The sequence below is a fragment of the Phalangium opilio genome, unplaced genomic scaffold (assembly GCF_054372755.1).
Source record: "Phalangium opilio isolate 3A_F unplaced genomic scaffold, DU_Popi_V2 ptg000013l_1, whole genome shotgun sequence".
Taxonomy (NCBI): Eukaryota; Metazoa; Arthropoda; class Arachnida; order Opiliones; family Phalangiidae; genus Phalangium; species Phalangium opilio.
This window is the reverse complement of record NW_028324148.1, coordinates 1,838,289-1,853,308: the sequence shown is the minus strand read 5'-3', so window position 1 is coordinate 1,853,308 and position 15,020 is coordinate 1,838,289. Positions and strand designations below refer to the sequence as shown.

General features: G+C 44.1%; 67 non-coding genes across 67 annotated transcripts; all 67 read right to left on the bottom strand.

The window, feature by feature from the left end:
• Window positions 1–278: 278 nt before the first annotated feature.
• Window positions 279–351, bottom strand: TRNAV-UAC (transfer RNA valine (anticodon UAC)). Its single transcript has one exon. It is a non-coding gene; the product is annotated as a tRNA-Val (tRNA).
• Window positions 352–414: 63 nt separating this feature from the next.
• On the bottom strand, window positions 415–487 carry TRNAV-UAC (transfer RNA valine (anticodon UAC)). Its single transcript has one exon. It is a non-coding gene; the product is annotated as a tRNA-Val (tRNA).
• A 199-nt stretch (window positions 488–686) lies between these two features.
• On the bottom strand, window positions 687–759 carry TRNAV-UAC (transfer RNA valine (anticodon UAC)). The gene has a single exon. It is a non-coding gene; the product is annotated as a tRNA-Val (tRNA).
• Window positions 760–1,095: 336 nt separating this feature from the next.
• On the bottom strand, window positions 1,096–1,168 carry TRNAV-UAC (transfer RNA valine (anticodon UAC)). Its single transcript has one exon. It is a non-coding gene; the product is annotated as a tRNA-Val (tRNA).
• A 65-nt stretch (window positions 1,169–1,233) lies between these two features.
• On the bottom strand, window positions 1,234–1,306 carry TRNAV-UAC (transfer RNA valine (anticodon UAC)). The gene has a single exon. It is a non-coding gene; the product is annotated as a tRNA-Val (tRNA).
• Window positions 1,307–1,370: 64 nt separating this feature from the next.
• On the bottom strand, window positions 1,371–1,443 carry TRNAV-CAC (transfer RNA valine (anticodon CAC)). Its single transcript has one exon. It is a non-coding gene; the product is annotated as a tRNA-Val (tRNA).
• A 64-nt stretch (window positions 1,444–1,507) lies between these two features.
• TRNAV-UAC (transfer RNA valine (anticodon UAC)) lies at window positions 1,508–1,580 on the bottom strand. Its single transcript has one exon. It is a non-coding gene; the product is annotated as a tRNA-Val (tRNA).
• A 338-nt stretch (window positions 1,581–1,918) lies between these two features.
• On the bottom strand, window positions 1,919–1,991 carry TRNAV-UAC (transfer RNA valine (anticodon UAC)). Its single transcript has one exon. It is a non-coding gene; the product is annotated as a tRNA-Val (tRNA).
• A 63-nt stretch (window positions 1,992–2,054) lies between these two features.
• TRNAV-UAC (transfer RNA valine (anticodon UAC)) lies at window positions 2,055–2,127 on the bottom strand. Its single transcript has one exon. It is a non-coding gene; the product is annotated as a tRNA-Val (tRNA).
• Window positions 2,128–2,329: 202 nt separating this feature from the next.
• On the bottom strand, window positions 2,330–2,402 carry TRNAV-CAC (transfer RNA valine (anticodon CAC)). The gene has a single exon. It is a non-coding gene; the product is annotated as a tRNA-Val (tRNA).
• A 63-nt stretch (window positions 2,403–2,465) lies between these two features.
• TRNAV-UAC (transfer RNA valine (anticodon UAC)) lies at window positions 2,466–2,538 on the bottom strand. Its single transcript has one exon. It is a non-coding gene; the product is annotated as a tRNA-Val (tRNA).
• Window positions 2,539–2,740: 202 nt separating this feature from the next.
• TRNAV-UAC (transfer RNA valine (anticodon UAC)) lies at window positions 2,741–2,813 on the bottom strand. The gene has a single exon. It is a non-coding gene; the product is annotated as a tRNA-Val (tRNA).
• A 336-nt stretch (window positions 2,814–3,149) lies between these two features.
• Window positions 3,150–3,222, bottom strand: TRNAV-UAC (transfer RNA valine (anticodon UAC)). Its single transcript has one exon. It is a non-coding gene; the product is annotated as a tRNA-Val (tRNA).
• A 65-nt stretch (window positions 3,223–3,287) lies between these two features.
• On the bottom strand, window positions 3,288–3,360 carry TRNAV-UAC (transfer RNA valine (anticodon UAC)). The gene has a single exon. It is a non-coding gene; the product is annotated as a tRNA-Val (tRNA).
• A 336-nt stretch (window positions 3,361–3,696) lies between these two features.
• Window positions 3,697–3,769, bottom strand: TRNAV-UAC (transfer RNA valine (anticodon UAC)). Its single transcript has one exon. It is a non-coding gene; the product is annotated as a tRNA-Val (tRNA).
• A 65-nt stretch (window positions 3,770–3,834) lies between these two features.
• Window positions 3,835–3,907, bottom strand: TRNAV-UAC (transfer RNA valine (anticodon UAC)). Its single transcript has one exon. It is a non-coding gene; the product is annotated as a tRNA-Val (tRNA).
• Window positions 3,908–3,971: 64 nt separating this feature from the next.
• On the bottom strand, window positions 3,972–4,044 carry TRNAV-CAC (transfer RNA valine (anticodon CAC)). The gene has a single exon. It is a non-coding gene; the product is annotated as a tRNA-Val (tRNA).
• Window positions 4,045–4,108: 64 nt separating this feature from the next.
• TRNAV-UAC (transfer RNA valine (anticodon UAC)) lies at window positions 4,109–4,181 on the bottom strand. The gene has a single exon. It is a non-coding gene; the product is annotated as a tRNA-Val (tRNA).
• Window positions 4,182–4,382: 201 nt separating this feature from the next.
• TRNAV-UAC (transfer RNA valine (anticodon UAC)) lies at window positions 4,383–4,455 on the bottom strand. Its single transcript has one exon. It is a non-coding gene; the product is annotated as a tRNA-Val (tRNA).
• A 64-nt stretch (window positions 4,456–4,519) lies between these two features.
• TRNAV-UAC (transfer RNA valine (anticodon UAC)) lies at window positions 4,520–4,592 on the bottom strand. Its single transcript has one exon. It is a non-coding gene; the product is annotated as a tRNA-Val (tRNA).
• A 476-nt stretch (window positions 4,593–5,068) lies between these two features.
• TRNAV-CAC (transfer RNA valine (anticodon CAC)) lies at window positions 5,069–5,141 on the bottom strand. The gene has a single exon. It is a non-coding gene; the product is annotated as a tRNA-Val (tRNA).
• A 63-nt stretch (window positions 5,142–5,204) lies between these two features.
• TRNAV-UAC (transfer RNA valine (anticodon UAC)) lies at window positions 5,205–5,277 on the bottom strand. Its single transcript has one exon. It is a non-coding gene; the product is annotated as a tRNA-Val (tRNA).
• A 65-nt stretch (window positions 5,278–5,342) lies between these two features.
• Window positions 5,343–5,415, bottom strand: TRNAV-UAC (transfer RNA valine (anticodon UAC)). The gene has a single exon. It is a non-coding gene; the product is annotated as a tRNA-Val (tRNA).
• A 64-nt stretch (window positions 5,416–5,479) lies between these two features.
• TRNAV-UAC (transfer RNA valine (anticodon UAC)) lies at window positions 5,480–5,552 on the bottom strand. Its single transcript has one exon. It is a non-coding gene; the product is annotated as a tRNA-Val (tRNA).
• A 338-nt stretch (window positions 5,553–5,890) lies between these two features.
• TRNAV-UAC (transfer RNA valine (anticodon UAC)) lies at window positions 5,891–5,963 on the bottom strand. The gene has a single exon. It is a non-coding gene; the product is annotated as a tRNA-Val (tRNA).
• A 63-nt stretch (window positions 5,964–6,026) lies between these two features.
• TRNAV-UAC (transfer RNA valine (anticodon UAC)) lies at window positions 6,027–6,099 on the bottom strand. Its single transcript has one exon. It is a non-coding gene; the product is annotated as a tRNA-Val (tRNA).
• A 65-nt stretch (window positions 6,100–6,164) lies between these two features.
• Window positions 6,165–6,237, bottom strand: TRNAV-UAC (transfer RNA valine (anticodon UAC)). The gene has a single exon. It is a non-coding gene; the product is annotated as a tRNA-Val (tRNA).
• A 336-nt stretch (window positions 6,238–6,573) lies between these two features.
• Window positions 6,574–6,646, bottom strand: TRNAV-UAC (transfer RNA valine (anticodon UAC)). Its single transcript has one exon. It is a non-coding gene; the product is annotated as a tRNA-Val (tRNA).
• A 65-nt stretch (window positions 6,647–6,711) lies between these two features.
• On the bottom strand, window positions 6,712–6,784 carry TRNAV-UAC (transfer RNA valine (anticodon UAC)). The gene has a single exon. It is a non-coding gene; the product is annotated as a tRNA-Val (tRNA).
• Window positions 6,785–6,848: 64 nt separating this feature from the next.
• TRNAV-CAC (transfer RNA valine (anticodon CAC)) lies at window positions 6,849–6,921 on the bottom strand. The gene has a single exon. It is a non-coding gene; the product is annotated as a tRNA-Val (tRNA).
• A 64-nt stretch (window positions 6,922–6,985) lies between these two features.
• Window positions 6,986–7,058, bottom strand: TRNAV-UAC (transfer RNA valine (anticodon UAC)). The gene has a single exon. It is a non-coding gene; the product is annotated as a tRNA-Val (tRNA).
• Window positions 7,059–7,396: 338 nt separating this feature from the next.
• TRNAV-UAC (transfer RNA valine (anticodon UAC)) lies at window positions 7,397–7,469 on the bottom strand. Its single transcript has one exon. It is a non-coding gene; the product is annotated as a tRNA-Val (tRNA).
• Window positions 7,470–7,532: 63 nt separating this feature from the next.
• Window positions 7,533–7,605, bottom strand: TRNAV-UAC (transfer RNA valine (anticodon UAC)). Its single transcript has one exon. It is a non-coding gene; the product is annotated as a tRNA-Val (tRNA).
• Window positions 7,606–7,670: 65 nt separating this feature from the next.
• On the bottom strand, window positions 7,671–7,743 carry TRNAV-UAC (transfer RNA valine (anticodon UAC)). Its single transcript has one exon. It is a non-coding gene; the product is annotated as a tRNA-Val (tRNA).
• Window positions 7,744–7,807: 64 nt separating this feature from the next.
• Window positions 7,808–7,880, bottom strand: TRNAV-UAC (transfer RNA valine (anticodon UAC)). The gene has a single exon. It is a non-coding gene; the product is annotated as a tRNA-Val (tRNA).
• Window positions 7,881–8,356: 476 nt separating this feature from the next.
• On the bottom strand, window positions 8,357–8,429 carry TRNAV-CAC (transfer RNA valine (anticodon CAC)). Its single transcript has one exon. It is a non-coding gene; the product is annotated as a tRNA-Val (tRNA).
• Window positions 8,430–8,492: 63 nt separating this feature from the next.
• TRNAV-UAC (transfer RNA valine (anticodon UAC)) lies at window positions 8,493–8,565 on the bottom strand. The gene has a single exon. It is a non-coding gene; the product is annotated as a tRNA-Val (tRNA).
• A 65-nt stretch (window positions 8,566–8,630) lies between these two features.
• Window positions 8,631–8,703, bottom strand: TRNAV-UAC (transfer RNA valine (anticodon UAC)). The gene has a single exon. It is a non-coding gene; the product is annotated as a tRNA-Val (tRNA).
• A 64-nt stretch (window positions 8,704–8,767) lies between these two features.
• Window positions 8,768–8,840, bottom strand: TRNAV-UAC (transfer RNA valine (anticodon UAC)). The gene has a single exon. It is a non-coding gene; the product is annotated as a tRNA-Val (tRNA).
• Window positions 8,841–9,315: 475 nt separating this feature from the next.
• TRNAV-UAC (transfer RNA valine (anticodon UAC)) lies at window positions 9,316–9,388 on the bottom strand. Its single transcript has one exon. It is a non-coding gene; the product is annotated as a tRNA-Val (tRNA).
• A 65-nt stretch (window positions 9,389–9,453) lies between these two features.
• TRNAV-UAC (transfer RNA valine (anticodon UAC)) lies at window positions 9,454–9,526 on the bottom strand. The gene has a single exon. It is a non-coding gene; the product is annotated as a tRNA-Val (tRNA).
• A 64-nt stretch (window positions 9,527–9,590) lies between these two features.
• Window positions 9,591–9,663, bottom strand: TRNAV-UAC (transfer RNA valine (anticodon UAC)). Its single transcript has one exon. It is a non-coding gene; the product is annotated as a tRNA-Val (tRNA).
• Window positions 9,664–10,001: 338 nt separating this feature from the next.
• TRNAV-UAC (transfer RNA valine (anticodon UAC)) lies at window positions 10,002–10,074 on the bottom strand. The gene has a single exon. It is a non-coding gene; the product is annotated as a tRNA-Val (tRNA).
• Window positions 10,075–10,137: 63 nt separating this feature from the next.
• On the bottom strand, window positions 10,138–10,210 carry TRNAV-UAC (transfer RNA valine (anticodon UAC)). The gene has a single exon. It is a non-coding gene; the product is annotated as a tRNA-Val (tRNA).
• Window positions 10,211–10,275: 65 nt separating this feature from the next.
• Window positions 10,276–10,348, bottom strand: TRNAV-UAC (transfer RNA valine (anticodon UAC)). The gene has a single exon. It is a non-coding gene; the product is annotated as a tRNA-Val (tRNA).
• Window positions 10,349–10,411: 63 nt separating this feature from the next.
• Window positions 10,412–10,484, bottom strand: TRNAV-UAC (transfer RNA valine (anticodon UAC)). Its single transcript has one exon. It is a non-coding gene; the product is annotated as a tRNA-Val (tRNA).
• A 64-nt stretch (window positions 10,485–10,548) lies between these two features.
• Window positions 10,549–10,621, bottom strand: TRNAV-UAC (transfer RNA valine (anticodon UAC)). The gene has a single exon. It is a non-coding gene; the product is annotated as a tRNA-Val (tRNA).
• Window positions 10,622–10,959: 338 nt separating this feature from the next.
• TRNAV-UAC (transfer RNA valine (anticodon UAC)) lies at window positions 10,960–11,032 on the bottom strand. The gene has a single exon. It is a non-coding gene; the product is annotated as a tRNA-Val (tRNA).
• Window positions 11,033–11,095: 63 nt separating this feature from the next.
• Window positions 11,096–11,168, bottom strand: TRNAV-UAC (transfer RNA valine (anticodon UAC)). Its single transcript has one exon. It is a non-coding gene; the product is annotated as a tRNA-Val (tRNA).
• Window positions 11,169–11,231: 63 nt separating this feature from the next.
• Window positions 11,232–11,304, bottom strand: TRNAV-UAC (transfer RNA valine (anticodon UAC)). Its single transcript has one exon. It is a non-coding gene; the product is annotated as a tRNA-Val (tRNA).
• A 201-nt stretch (window positions 11,305–11,505) lies between these two features.
• On the bottom strand, window positions 11,506–11,578 carry TRNAV-CAC (transfer RNA valine (anticodon CAC)). The gene has a single exon. It is a non-coding gene; the product is annotated as a tRNA-Val (tRNA).
• Window positions 11,579–11,641: 63 nt separating this feature from the next.
• On the bottom strand, window positions 11,642–11,714 carry TRNAV-AAC (transfer RNA valine (anticodon AAC)). The gene has a single exon. It is a non-coding gene; the product is annotated as a tRNA-Val (tRNA).
• A 203-nt stretch (window positions 11,715–11,917) lies between these two features.
• Window positions 11,918–11,990, bottom strand: TRNAV-UAC (transfer RNA valine (anticodon UAC)). The gene has a single exon. It is a non-coding gene; the product is annotated as a tRNA-Val (tRNA).
• Window positions 11,991–12,054: 64 nt separating this feature from the next.
• On the bottom strand, window positions 12,055–12,127 carry TRNAV-UAC (transfer RNA valine (anticodon UAC)). Its single transcript has one exon. It is a non-coding gene; the product is annotated as a tRNA-Val (tRNA).
• Window positions 12,128–12,190: 63 nt separating this feature from the next.
• Window positions 12,191–12,263, bottom strand: TRNAV-UAC (transfer RNA valine (anticodon UAC)). Its single transcript has one exon. It is a non-coding gene; the product is annotated as a tRNA-Val (tRNA).
• A 63-nt stretch (window positions 12,264–12,326) lies between these two features.
• Window positions 12,327–12,399, bottom strand: TRNAV-UAC (transfer RNA valine (anticodon UAC)). Its single transcript has one exon. It is a non-coding gene; the product is annotated as a tRNA-Val (tRNA).
• A 64-nt stretch (window positions 12,400–12,463) lies between these two features.
• On the bottom strand, window positions 12,464–12,536 carry TRNAV-UAC (transfer RNA valine (anticodon UAC)). Its single transcript has one exon. It is a non-coding gene; the product is annotated as a tRNA-Val (tRNA).
• Window positions 12,537–12,874: 338 nt separating this feature from the next.
• Window positions 12,875–12,947, bottom strand: TRNAV-UAC (transfer RNA valine (anticodon UAC)). Its single transcript has one exon. It is a non-coding gene; the product is annotated as a tRNA-Val (tRNA).
• A 63-nt stretch (window positions 12,948–13,010) lies between these two features.
• On the bottom strand, window positions 13,011–13,083 carry TRNAV-UAC (transfer RNA valine (anticodon UAC)). The gene has a single exon. It is a non-coding gene; the product is annotated as a tRNA-Val (tRNA).
• Window positions 13,084–13,146: 63 nt separating this feature from the next.
• TRNAV-UAC (transfer RNA valine (anticodon UAC)) lies at window positions 13,147–13,219 on the bottom strand. Its single transcript has one exon. It is a non-coding gene; the product is annotated as a tRNA-Val (tRNA).
• A 201-nt stretch (window positions 13,220–13,420) lies between these two features.
• TRNAV-CAC (transfer RNA valine (anticodon CAC)) lies at window positions 13,421–13,493 on the bottom strand. The gene has a single exon. It is a non-coding gene; the product is annotated as a tRNA-Val (tRNA).
• A 63-nt stretch (window positions 13,494–13,556) lies between these two features.
• On the bottom strand, window positions 13,557–13,629 carry TRNAV-AAC (transfer RNA valine (anticodon AAC)). The gene has a single exon. It is a non-coding gene; the product is annotated as a tRNA-Val (tRNA).
• A 203-nt stretch (window positions 13,630–13,832) lies between these two features.
• Window positions 13,833–13,905, bottom strand: TRNAV-UAC (transfer RNA valine (anticodon UAC)). The gene has a single exon. It is a non-coding gene; the product is annotated as a tRNA-Val (tRNA).
• A 64-nt stretch (window positions 13,906–13,969) lies between these two features.
• TRNAV-UAC (transfer RNA valine (anticodon UAC)) lies at window positions 13,970–14,042 on the bottom strand. Its single transcript has one exon. It is a non-coding gene; the product is annotated as a tRNA-Val (tRNA).
• Window positions 14,043–14,243: 201 nt separating this feature from the next.
• Window positions 14,244–14,316, bottom strand: TRNAV-CAC (transfer RNA valine (anticodon CAC)). The gene has a single exon. It is a non-coding gene; the product is annotated as a tRNA-Val (tRNA).
• Window positions 14,317–14,379: 63 nt separating this feature from the next.
• On the bottom strand, window positions 14,380–14,452 carry TRNAV-AAC (transfer RNA valine (anticodon AAC)). The gene has a single exon. It is a non-coding gene; the product is annotated as a tRNA-Val (tRNA).
• Window positions 14,453–14,654: 202 nt separating this feature from the next.
• On the bottom strand, window positions 14,655–14,727 carry TRNAV-UAC (transfer RNA valine (anticodon UAC)). Its single transcript has one exon. It is a non-coding gene; the product is annotated as a tRNA-Val (tRNA).
• Between the last annotated feature and the right edge of the window lie 293 nt (window positions 14,728–15,020).

The following is a 15,020-nucleotide window of genomic DNA, read 5'->3' as shown; positions in this document are numbered from 1 at the left end:
AAAACATGTATCTACCAGGGCTCGAACATGGGACCTTCCGCGTGTAAAGCGGGCGTGATAACCACTACACCATAGATACGTAGTAATACTGAGTTTTCCAAGAGACCTAGCTTTTTTATGTCCTATCACGATGGTCAAAATATGTATCTACCAGGGCTCGAACCTGGGACCTTCTGCGTGTAAAGCGGACGTGATTACCACTACACTAAAGCTACGTAGTAATACTGAGTTTTCCAAGAGACGTAGCTTTTTTATGTCCTATCACGATGGTCAAAATATGTATCTACCAGGGCTCGAACCTAGGACCTTCCGCGTGTAAAGCGGACGTGATAACCACTACACCATAGATACGTAGTAATGCTGAGTTTTCCAAGAGACCTAGCTTTTTTATGCCCAATCACGATGGACAAAATATGTATCTACCAGGGCTCGAACCTGGGACCTTCCGCGTGTAAAGCGGACGTGATAACCACTACACCATAGATACGTAGTAATACTGAGTTTTCCAAGAGAGCTAGCTTTTTTATGTCCTATCACGATGGTCAAAATATGTATCTACCAGGGCTCGAACCTTCGACCATCCGCGAGTAAAGCGGACGTGATAACCACTACACCATAGATACGTCGTGATGCTGAGTTTTCCAAGAGACCTAGCTTTTTTATGCCCAAACACGATGGACAAATTATGTATCTAACAGGGCTCGAACCTGGGACCTTCCGCGTGTAAAGCGGACGTGATAACCACTACACCATAGATACGTAGTAATACTGAGTTTTCCAAGAGAGCTAGCTTTTTTATGTCCTATCACGATGGTCAAAATATGTATCTACCAGGGCTCGAACCTTCGACCATCCGCGAGTAAAGCGGACGTGATAACCACTACACCATAGATACGTCGTGATGCTGAGTTTTCCAAGAGACCTAGCTTTTTTATGCCCAAACACGATGGACAAAATATGTATCTAACAGGGCTCGAACCTGGGACCTTCCACGTGTTAGGCGGACGTGATAACCACTACACCATATATACGTACTAATACTGAGTTTTCCAAGAGACCTAGCTTTTTTTATGTCCTATCACGATGGTCAAAATATGTATCTACCAGGGCTCGAACCTGGGACCTTCCGCGTGTAAAGCGGACGTGATAACCACTACACCATAGATACGTAGCAATGCTAAGTTTTCCGAGAGATCTAGCTAATTTTTATGCCCAATCACGATGGACAAAACATGTATCTACCAGGGCTCGAACATGGGACCTTCCGCGTGTAAAGCGGACGTGATAACCACTACACCATAGATACGTAGTAATACTGAGTTTTCCAAGAGACCTAGCTTTTTTTATGTCCTATCACGATGGTCAAAATATGTATCTACCAGGGCTCGAACCTGGGACCTTCCACGTGTGAAGCGGACGTGATAACCACTACACCATAGATACGTAGTAATACTGAGTTTTCCAAGAGACCTAGCTTTTTTTATGTCCTATCACGATGGTCAAAATATGTATCTACCAGGGCTCGAACCTGGGACCTTCCGCGTGTAAAGCGGACGTGATAACCACTACACCATAGATACGTCGTAATGCTGAGTTTTCCAAGAGACCTAGCTTTTATATGCCCAAACACGATGGACAAAATATGTATCTAACAGGGCTCGAACCTGGGACCTTCCACGTGTTAGGCGGACGTGATAACCACTACACCATATATACGTAGTAATATTGAGTTTTCCGAGAGATCTAGCTAATTTTTATGCCCAATCACGATGGACAAAACATGTATCTACCACGGCTCGAACATGGGACCTTCCGCGTGTAAAGCGGACGTGATAACCACTACACCATAGATACGTAGTAATGCTGAAATTTCCAAGAGACCTAGCTTTTTTTATGTCTTATCACGATGGTCAAAATATGCATCTACCAGGGCTCGAACCTGGAACCTTCCGCGTGTAAAGCGGACGTGATAACCACTACACCATAGATACGTGGTAATACTGAGTTTTCCAAGAGACCTAGCTTTTTTATGTCCTATCACGATGGTCAAAGTATGTATCTACCAGGGCTCGAACCTGGGACCTTCCGCGTGTAAAGCGGACGTGATAACCACTACACTATAGATACGTAGCAATGCTAAGTTTTCCGAAAGATCTAGCTAATTGTTATGCCCAATCACGATGGACAAAACATGTATCTACCAGGGCTCGAACATGAGACCTTCCGCGTGTAAAGCGGACGTGATAACCACTACACCATAGATACGTAGTAATACTGAGTTTTCCAAGAGACCTAGCTTTTTTTATGTCCTATCACGATGGTCAAAATATGTATCTACCAGGGCTCGAACCTGGGACCTTCCACGTGTGAAGCGGACGTGATAACCACTACACCATAGCTACGTAGTAATACTGAGTTTTCCAAGAGACGTAGCTTTTTTATGTCCTATCACGATGGTCAAAATATGTATCTACCAGGGCTCGAACCTGGGACCTTCCGCTTGTAAAGCGGACGTGATAACCACTACACCATAGATACGTAGCAATGCTATGTTTTCCGAGAGATCTAGCTAATTTTTATGCCCAATCACGATGGACAAAACATGTATCTACCACGGCTCGAACATGGGACCTTCCGCGTGTAAAGCGGACGTGATAACCACTACACCATAGATACGTAGTAATGCTGAAATTTCCAAGAGACCTAGCTTTTTTTATGTCTTATCACGATGGTCAAAATATGCATCTACCAGGGCTCGAACCTGGAACCTTCCGCGTGTAAAGCGGACGTGATAACCACTACACCATAGATACGTGGTAATACTGAGTTTTCCAAGAGACCTAGCTTTTTTATGTCCTATCACGATGGTCAAAATATGTATCTACCAGGGCTCGAACCTTCGACCATCCGCGAGTAAAGCGGACGTGATAACCACTACACCATAGATACGTCGTGATGCTGAGTTTTCCAAGAGACCTAGCTTTTTTATGCCCAAACACGATGGACAAAATATGTATCTAACAGGGCTCGAACCTGGGACCTTCCACGTGTTAGGCGGACGTGATAACCACTACACCATATATACGTACTAATGCTGAGTTTTCCAAGAGACCTAGCTTTTTTTATGTCCTATCACGATGGTCAAAATATGTATCTACCAGGGCTCGAACCTGGGACCTTCCGCGTGTAAAGCGGACGTGATAACCACTACACTATAGATACGTAGCAATGCCAAGTTTTCCGAGAGATCTAGCTAATTTTTATGCCCAATCACGATGGACAAAACATGTATCTACCAGGGCTCGAACATGGGACCTTCCGCGTGTAAAGCGGACGTGATAACCACTACACCATAGATACGTAGTAATACTGAGTTTTCCAAGAGACCTAGCTTTTTTATTTCCTATCACGATGGTCAAAATATGTATCTACCAGGGCTCGAACCTTCGACCATCCGCGAGTAAAGCGGACGTGATAACCACTACACCATAGATACGTCGTGATGCTGAGTTTTCCAAGAGACCTAGCTTTTTTATGCCCAAACACGATGGACAAAATATGTATCTAACAGGGCTCGAACCTGGGACCTTCCACGTGTTAGGCGGACGTGATAACCACTACACCATATATACGTACTAATGCTGAGTTTTCCAAGAGACCTAGCTTTTTTTATGTCCTATCACGATGGTCAAAATATGTATCTACCAGGGCTCGAACCTGGGACCTTCCGCGTGTAAAGCGGACGTGATAACCACTACACCATAGATACGTAGCAATGCTAAGTTTTCCGAGAGATCTAGCTAATTTTTATGCCCAATCACGATGGACAAAACATGTATCTACCAGGGCTCGAACATGGGACCTTCCGCGTGTAAAGCGGACGTGATAACCACTACACCATAGATACGTAGTAATACTGAGTTTTCCAAGAGACCTAGCTTTTTTTATGTCCTATCACGATGGTCAAAATATGTATCTACCAGGGCTCGAACCTGGGACCTTCCACGTGTGAAGCGGACGTGATAACCACTACACCATAGATACGTAGTAATACTGAGTTTTCCAAGAGACCTAGCTTTTTTTATGTCCTATCACGATGGTCAAAATATGTATCTACCAGGGCTCGAACCTGGGACCTTCCGCGTGTAAAGCGGACGTGATAACCACTACACCATAGATACGTCGTAATGCTGAGTTTTCCAAGAGACCTAGCTTTTATATGCCCAAACACGATGGACAAAATATGTATCTAACAGGGCTCGAACCTGGGACCTTCCACGTGTTAGGCGGACGTGATAACCACTACACCATATATACGTAGTAATATTGAGTTTTCCGAGAGATCTAGCTAATTTTTATGCCCAATCACGATGGACAAAACATGTATCTACCAGGGCTCGAACATGGGACCTTCCGCGTGTAAAGCGGACGTGATAACCACTACACCATAGATACGTAGTAATACTGAGTTTTCCAAGAGACCTAGCTTTTTTTATGTCCTATCACGATGGTCAAAATATGTATCTACCAGGGCTCTAACCTGGGACCTTCCGCGTGTAAAGCGGACGTGATAACCACTACACCATAGATACGTCGTAATGCTGAGTTTTCCAAGAGACCTAGCTTTTATATGCCCAAACACGATGGACAAAATATGTATCTAACAGGGCTCGAACCTGGGACCTTCCACGTGTTAGGCGGACGTGATAACCACTACACCATATATACGTAGTAATATAGAGTTTTCCGAGAGATCTAGCTAATTTTTATGCCCAATCACGATGGACAAAACATGTATCTACCACGGCTCGAACATGGGACCTTCCGCGTGTAAAGCGGACGTGATAACACCTACACCATAGATACGTAGCAATGCTAAGTTTTCCGAAAGATCTAGCTAATTGTTATGCCCAATCACGATGGACAAAACATGTATCTACCAGGGCTCGAACATGAGACCTTCCGCGTGTAAAGCGGACGTGATAACCACTACACCATAGATACGTAGTAATACTGAGTTTTGCAAGAGACCTAGCTTTTTTTATGTCCTATCACGATGGTCAAAATATGTATCTACCAGGGCTCGAACCTGGGACCTTCCACGTGTGAAGCGGACGTGATAACCACTACACCATAGCTACGTAGTAATACTGAGTTTTCCAAGAGACGTAGCTTTTTTATGTCCTATCACGATGGTCAAAATATGTATCTACCAGGGCTCGAACCTGGGACCTTCCGCTTGTAAAGCGGACGTGATAACCACTACACCATAGATACGTAGCAATGCTATGTTTTCCGAGAGATCTAGCTAATTTTTATGCCCAATCACGATGGACAAAACATGTATCTACCAGGGCTCGAACATGGGACCTTCCGCGTGTAAAGCGGACGTGATAACCACTACACCATAGATACGTAGTAATACTGAGTTTTCCAAGAGACCTAGCTTTTTTTATGTCCTATCACGATGGTCAAAATATGTATCTACCAGGGCTCGAACCTGGGACCTTCCGCGTGTAAAGCGGACGTGATAACCACTACACCATAGATACGTCGTAATGCTGAGTTTTCCAAGAGACCTAGCTTTTATATGCCCAAACACGATGGACAAAATATGTATCTAACAGGGCTCGAACCTGGGACCTTCCACGTGTTAGGCGGACGTGATAACCACTACACCATATATACGTAGTAATATCGAGTTTTCCGAGAGATCTAGCTAATTTTTATGCCCAATCACGATGGACAAAACATGTATCTACCACGGCTCGAACATGGGACCTTCCGCGTGTAAAGCGGACGTGATAACCACTACACCATAGATACGTAGTAATGCTGAAATTTCCAAGAGACCTAGCTTTTTTTATGTCTTATCACGATGGTCAAAATATGCATCTACCAGGGCTCGAACCTGGAACCTTCCGCGTGTAAAGCGGACGTGATAACCACTACACCATAGATACGTGGTAATACTGAGTTTTCCAAGAGACCTAGCTTTTTTATGTCCTATCACGATGGTCAAAATATGTATCTACCAGGGCTCGAACCTGGGACCTTCCGCGTGTAAAGCGGACGTGATAACCACTACACTATAGATACGTAGCAATGCCAAGTTTTCCGAGAGATCTAGCTAATTTTTATGCCCAATCACGATGGACAAAACATGTATCTACCAGGGCTCGAACATGGGACCTTCCGCGTGTAAAGCGGACGTGATAACCACTACACCATAGATACGTAGTAATACTGAGTTTTCCAAGAGACCTAGCTTTTTTATGTCCTATCACGATGGTCAAAATATGTATCTACCAGGGCTCGAACCTTCGACCATCCGCGAGTAAAGCGGACGTGATAACCACTACACCATAGATACGTCGTGATGCTGAGTTTTCCAAGAGACCTAGCTTTTTTATGCCCAAACACGATGGACAAAATATGTATCTAACAGGGCTCGAACCTGGGACCTTCCACGTGTTAGGCGGACGTGATAACCACTACACCATATATACGTACTAATACTGAGTTTTCCAAGAGACCTAGCTTTTTTTATGTCCTATCACGATGGTCAAAATATGTATCTACCAGGGCTCGAACCTGGGACCTTCCGCGTGTAAAGCGGACGTGATAACCACTACACCATAGATACGTAGCAATGCTAAGTTTTCCGAGAGATCTAGCTAATTTTTATGCCCAATCACGATGGACAAAACATGTATCTACCAGGGCTCGAACATGGGACCTTCCGCGTGTAAAGCGGACGTGATAACCACTACACCATAGATACGTAGTAATACTGAGTTTTCCAAGAGACCTAGCTTTTTTTATGTCCTATCACGATGGTCAAAATATGTATCTACCAGGGCTCGAACCTGGGACCTTCCACGTGTGAAGCGGACGTGATAACCACTACACCATAGATACGTAGTAATACTGAGTTTTCCAAGAGACCTAGCTTTTTTTATGTCCTATCACGATGGTCAAAATATGTATCTACCAGGGCTCGAACCTGGGACCTTCCGCGTGTAAAGCGGACGTGATAACCACTACACCATAGATACGTCGTAATGCTGAGTTTTCCAAGAGACCTAGCTTTTATATGCCCAAACACGATGGACAAAATATGTATCTAACAGGGCTCGAACCTGGGACCTTCCACGTGTTAGGCGGACGTGATAACCACTACACCATATATACGTAGTAATATTGAGTTTTCCGAGAGATCTAGCTAATTTTTATGCCCAATCACGATGGACAAAACATGTATCTACCACGGCTCGAACATGGGACCTTCCGCGTGTAAAGCGGACGTGATAACCACTACACCATAGATACGTAGTAATGCTGAAATTTCCAAGAGACCTAGCTTTTTTTATGTCTTATCACGATGGTCAAAATATGCATCTACCAGGGCTCGAACCTGGAACCTTCCGCGTGTAAAGCGGACGTGATAACCACTACACCATAGATACGTGGTAATACTGAGTTTTCCAAGAGACCTAGCTTTTTTATGTCCTATCACGATGGTCAAAATATGTATCTACCAGGGCTCGAACCTGGGACCTTCCGCGTGTAAAGCGGACGTGATAACCACTACACTATAGATACGTAGCAATGCCAAGTTTTCCGAGAGATCTAGCTAATTTTTATGCCCAATCACGATGGACAAAACATGTATCTACCAGGGCTCGAACATGGGACCTTCCGCGTGTAAAGCGGACGTGATAACCACTACACCATAGATACGTAGTAATACTGAGTTTTCCAAGAGACCTAGCTTTTTTTATGTCCTATCACGATGGTCAAAATATGTATCTACCAGGGCTCTAACCTGGGACCTTCCGCGTGTAAAGCGGACGTGATAACCACTACACCATAGATACGTCGTAATGCTGAGTTTTCCAAGAGACCTAGCTTTTATATGCCCAAACACGATGGACAAAATATGTATCTAACAGGGCTCGAACCTGGGACCTTCCACGTGTTAGGCGGACGTGATAACCACTACACCATATATACGTAGTAATATAGAGTTTTCCGAGAGATCTAGCTAATTTTTATGCCCAATCACGATGGACAAAACATGTATCTACCACGGCTCGAACATGGGACCTTCCGCGTGTAAAGCGGACGTGATAACACCTACACCATAGATACGTAGCAATGCTAAGTTTTCCGAAAGATCTAGCTAATTTTTATGCCCAATCACGATGGACAAAACATGTATCTACCAGGGCTCGAACATGAGACCTTCCGCGTGTAAAGCGGACGTGATAACCACTACACCATAGATACGTAGTAATACTGAGTTTTCCAAGAGACCTAGCTTTTTTTATGTCCTATCACGATGGTCAAAATATGTATCTACCAGGGCTCGAACCTGGGACCTTCCACGTGTGAAGCGGACGTGATAACCACTACACCATAGCTACGTAGTAATACTGAGTTTTCCAAGAGACGTAGCTTTTTTATGTCCTATCACGATGGTCAAAATATGTATCTACCAGGGCTCGAACCTGGGACCTTCCGCTTGTAAAGCGGAAGTGATAACCACTACACCATAGATACGTAGCAATGCTATGTTTTCCGAGAGATCTAGCTAATTTTTATGCCCAATCACGATGGACAAAACATGTATCTACCAGGGCTCGAACATGGGACCTTCCGCGTGTAAAGCGGACGTGATAACCACTACACCATAGATACGTAGTAATACTGAGTTTTCCAAGAGACCTAGCTTTTTTTATGTCCTATCACGATGGTCAAAATATGTATCTACCAGGGCTCTAACCTGGGACCTTCCGCGTGTAAAGCGGACGTGATAACCACTACACCATAGATACGTCGTAATGCTGAGTTTTCCAAGAGACCTAGCTTTTATATGCCCAAACACGATGGACAAAATATGTATCTAACAGGGCTCGAACCTGGGACCTTCCACGTGTTAGGCGGACGTGATAACCACTACACCATATATACGTAGTAATATAGAGTTTTCCGAGAGATCTAGCTAATTTTTATGCCCAATCACGATGGACAAAACATGTATCTACCACGGCTCGAACATGGGACCTTCCGCGTGTAAAGCGGACGTGATAACACCTACACCATAGATACGTAGCAATGCTAAGTTTTCCGAAAGATCTAGCTAATTGTTATGCCCAATCACGATGGACAAAACATGTATCTACCAGGGCTCGAACATGAGACCTTCCACGTGTGAAGCGGACGTGATAACCACTACACCATAGCTACGTAGTAATACTGAGTTTTCCAAGAGACCTAGCTTTTTTATGTCCTATCACGATGGTCAAAATATGTATCTACCAGGGCTCGAACCTGGGACCTTCCGCTTGTAAAGCGGACGTGATAACCACTACACCATAGATACGTAGCAATGCTATGTTTTCCGAGAGATCTAGCTAATTTTTATGCCCAATCACGATGGACAAAACATGTATCTACCAGGGCTCGAACATGGGACCTTCCGCGTGTAAAGCGGACGTGATAACCACTACACCATAGATACGTAGTAATACTGAGTTTTCCAAGAGACCTAGCTTTTTTTATGTCCTATCACGATGGTCAAAATATGTATCTACCAGGGCTCGAACCTGGGACCTTCCGCGTGTAAAGCGGACGTGATAACCACTACACCATAGATACGTCGTAATGCTGAGTTTTCCAAGAGACCTAGCTTTTATATGCCCAAACACGATGGACAAAATATGTATCTAACAGGGCTCGAACCTGGGACCTTCCACGTGTTAGGCGGACGTGATAACCACTACACCATATATACGTAGTAATATTGAGTTTTCCGAGAGATCTAGCTAATTTTTATGCCCAATCACGATGGACAAAACATGTATCTACCACGGCTCGAACATGGGACCTTCCGCGTGTAAAGCGGACGTGATAACCACTACACCATAGATACGTAGTAATGCTGAAATTTCCAAGAGACCTAGCTTTTTTTATGTCTTATCACGATGGTCAAAATATGCATCTACCAGGGCTCGAACCTGGAACCTTCCGCGTGTAAAGCGGACGTGATAACCACTACACCATAGATACGTGGTAATACTGAGTTTTCCAAGAGACCTAGCTTTTTTATGTCCTATCACGATGGTCAAAATATGTATCTACCAGGGCTCGAACCTGGGACCTTCCGCGTGTAAAGCGGACGTGATAACCACTACACTATAGATACGTAGCAATGCCAAGTTTTCCGAGAGATCTAGCTAATTTTTATGCCCAATCACGATGGACAAAACATGTATCTACCAGGGCTCGAACATGGGACCTTCCGCGTGTAAAGCGGACGTGATAACCACTACACCATAGATACGTAGTAATACTGAGTTTTCCAAGAGACCTAGCTTTTTTATGTCCTATCACGATGGTCAAAATATGTATCTACCAGGGCTCGAACCTGGGACCTTCCGCTTGTAAAGCGGACGTGATAACCACTACACCATAGATACGTATTAATACTGAGTTTTCCAAGAGACCTAGCTTTTTTTATGTCATATCACGATGGTCAAAATATGTATCTACCAGGGCTCGAACCTGGGACCTTCCGCGTGTAAAGCGGACGTGATAACCACTACACCATAGATACGTCGTAATGCTGAGTTTTCCAAGAGACCTAGCTTTTATATGCCCAAACACGATGGACAAAATATGTATCGAACAGGGCTCGAACCTGGGACCTTCCACGTGTTAGGCGGACGTGATAACCACTACACCATATATACGTAGTAATATTGAGTTTTCCGAGAGATCTAGCTAATTTTTATGCCCAATCACGATGGACAAAACATGTATCTACCACGGCTCGAACATGGGACCTTCCGCGTGTAAAGCGGACGTGATAACCACTACACCATAGATACGTAGTATTGCTGAAATTTCCAAGAGACCTAGCTTTTTTTATGTCTTATCACGATGGTCAAAATATGCATCTACCAGGGCTCGAACCTGGAACCTTCCGCGTGTAAAGCGGACGTGATAACCACTACACCATAGATACGTAGTAATACTGAGTTTTCCAAGAGACCTAGCTTTTTTATGTCCTATCACGATGGTCAAAATATGTATCTACCAGGGCTCGAACCTGGGACCTTCCGCGTGTAAAGCGGACGTGATAACCACTACACTATAGCTACGTAGTAATACTGAGTTTTCCAAGAGACGTAGCTTTTTTATGTCCTATCACGATGGTCAAAATATGTATCAACCAGGGCTCGAACCTGGGACCTTCCGCGTGTAAAGCGGACGTGATAACCACTACACCATAGATACGTAGTAATACTGAGTTTTCCAAGAGACCTAGCTTTTTTATGCCCAATCACGATGGACCAAATATGTATCTACCAGGGCTCGAACCTGGGACCTTCCACGTGTTAAACGGACGTGATAACCACTACACCATATATACGTAGTAATAATTAGTTTTCCGAGAGATCTAGCTAATTTTTATGCCCAATCACGATGGACAAAATATGTATCTACCAGGGCTCGAACCTGGGACCTTCCGCGTGTGAAGCAGACGTGATAACCACTACAACATAGATACGTAGTAATGCTGAAATTTCCAAGAGACCTAGCTTTTTTATGCCCAATCACGATGGACAAAATATGTATCTACCAGGGCTCGAACCTGGGACCTTCCGCGTGTTAGGCGGACGTGATAACCACTACACCACAGATACGTAGTAATACTGAGTTTTCCGAGAGATCGAGCTTATTTTTATGCCCAATCACGATGGACAAAACATGTATCTACCAGGGCTCGAACCTGGGACCTTCCGCGTTTAAAGCGGACGTGATAACCACTTCACCATAGATACGTAGTAATACTCAGTTTTCCGAGAGATCTAGCTAATTTTTATGCCCAATCACGATGGACAAATCATGTATCTACCAGGGCTCGAACATGGGACCTTCCGCGTGTAAAGCGGACGTGATAACCACTACACCATAGATACGTAGTAATACTGAGTTTTCCAAGAGACCTAGCTTTTTTTATGTCCTATCACGATGGTCAAAATATGTATCTACCAGGGCTCGAACCAGGGACCTTCCGCGTGTAAAGCGGACGTGATAACCACTACACCATAGATACGTCGTAATGCTGAGTTTTCCAAGAGACCTAGCTTTTTTATGCCCAAACACGATGGACAAAATATGTATCTAACAGGGCTCGAACCTGGGACCTTCCGCGTGTAAAGCGGACGTGATAACCACTACACCATAGATACGTAGTAATACTGAGTTTTCCAAGAGACCTAGCTTTTTTATGTCCTATCACGATGGTCAAAATATGTATCTACCAGGGCTCGAACCTGGGACCTTCCGCTTGTAAAGCGGACGTGATAACCACTACACCATAGATACGTATTAATACTGAGTTTTCCAAGAGACCTAGCTTTTTTTATGTCATATCACGATGGTCAAAATATGTATCTACCAGGGCTCGAACCTGGGACCTTCCGCGTGTAAAGCGGACGTGATAACCACTACACCATAGATACGTCGTAATGCTGAGTTTTCCAAGAGACCTAGCTTTTATATGCCCAAACACGATGGACAAAATATGTATCGAACAGGGCTCGAACCTGGGACCTTCCACGTGTTAGGCGGACGTGATAACCACTACACCATATATACGTAGTAATATTGAGTTTTCCGAGAGATCTAGCTAATTTTTATGCCCAATCACGATGGACAAAACATGTATCTACCACGGCTCGAACATGGGACCTTCCGCGTGTAAAGCGGACGTGATAACCACTACACCATAGATACGTAGTATTGCTGAAATTTCCAAGAGACCTAGCTTTTTTTATGTCTTATCACGATGGTCAAAATATGCATCTACCAGGGCTCGAACCTGGAACCTTCCGCGTGTAAAGCGGACGTGATAACCACTACACCATAGATACGTAGTAATACTGAGTTTTCCAAGAGACCTAGCTTTTTTATGTCCTATCACGATGGTCAAAATATGTATCTACCAGGGCTCGAACCTGGGACCTTCCGCGTGTAAAGCGGACGTGATAACCACTACACTATAGCTACGTAGTAATACTGAGTTTTCCAAGAGACGTAGCTTTTTTATGTCCTATCACGATGGTCAAAATATGTATCAACCAGGGCTCGAACCTGGGACCTTCCGCGTGTAAAGCGGACGTGATAACCACTACACCATAGATACGTAGTAATACTGAGTTTTCCAAGAGACCTAGCTTTTTTATGCCCAATCACGATGGACCAAATATGTATCTACCAGGGCTCGAACCTGGGACCTTCCACGTGTTAAACGGACGTGATAACCACTACACCATATATACGTAGTAATAATTAGTTTTCCGAGAGATCTAGCTAATTTTTATGCCCAATCACGATGGACAAAATATGTATCTACCAGGGCTCGAACCTGGGACCTTCCGCGTGTGAAGCAGACGTGATAACCACTACAACATAGATACGTAGTAATGCTGAAATTTCCAAGAGACCTAGCTTTTTTATGCCCAATCACGATGGACAAAATATGTATCTACCAGGGCTCGAACCTGGGACCTTCCGCGTGTTAGGCGGACGTGATAACCACTACACCACAGATACGTAGTAATACTGAGTTTTCCGAGAGATCGAGCTTATTTTTATGCCCAATCACGATGGACAAAACATGTATCTACCAGGGCTCGAACCTGGGACCTTCCGCGTTTAAAGCGGACGTGATAACCACTTCACCATAGATACGTAGTAATACTCAGTTTTCCGAGAGATCTAGCTAATTTTTATGCCCAATCACGATGGACAAATCATGTATCTACCAGGGCTCGAACATGGGACCTTCCGCGTGTAAAGCGGACGTGATAACCACTACACCATAGATACGTAGTAATACTGAGTTTTCCAAGAGACCTAGCTTTTTTTATGTCCTATCACGATGGTCAAAATATGTATCTACCAGGGCTCGAACCAGGGACCTTCCGCGTGTAAAGCGGACGTGATAACCACTACACCATAGATACGTCGTAATGCTGAGTTTTCCAAGAGACCTAGCTTTTTTATGCCCAAACACGATGGACAAAATATGTATCTAACAGGGCTCGAACCTGGGACCTTCCACGTGTTAGGCGGACGTGATAACCACTACACCATATATACGTAGTAATAATTAGTTTTCCGAGAGATCTAGCTAATTTTTATGCCCAATCACGATGGACAAAATATGTATCTACCAGGGCTCGAACCTGGGACCTTCCGCGTGTGAAGCAGACGTGATAACCACTACAACATAGATACGTAGTAATGCTGAAATTTCCAAGAGACCTAGCTTTTTTATGCCCAATCACGATGGACAAAATATGTATCTACCAGGGCTCGAACTTGGGACCTTCCGCGTGTTAGGCGGACGTGATAACCACTACACCACAGATACGTAGTAATACTGAGTTTTCCGAGAGATCGAGCTTATTTTTATGCCCAATCACGATGGACAAAACATGTATCTACCAGGGCTCGAACCTGGGACCTTCCGCGTTTAAAGCGGACGTGATAACCACTTCACCATAGATACGTAGTAATACTGAGTTTTCCAAGAGACCTAGCTTTTTTTATGTCTTATCACGATGGTCAAAATATGCATCTACCAGGGCTCGAACCTGGAACCTTCCGCGTGTAAAGCGGACGTGATAACCACTACACCATAGATACGTAGCAATGCTAAGTTTTCCGAGAGATCTAGCTAATTTTTATGCCCAATCACGATGGACAAAACATGTATCTACCAGGGCTCGAACATGGGACCTTCCGCGTGTAAAGCGGGCGTGATAACCACTACACCATATATACGTAGTAATAATTAGTTTTCCGAGAGATCTAGCTAATTTTTATGCCCAATCACGATGGACAAAATATGTATCTACCAGGGCTCGAACCTGGGACCTTCCACGTGTTAGGCGGACGTGATAACCACTACACCATATATACGTAGTGATAATTAGTTT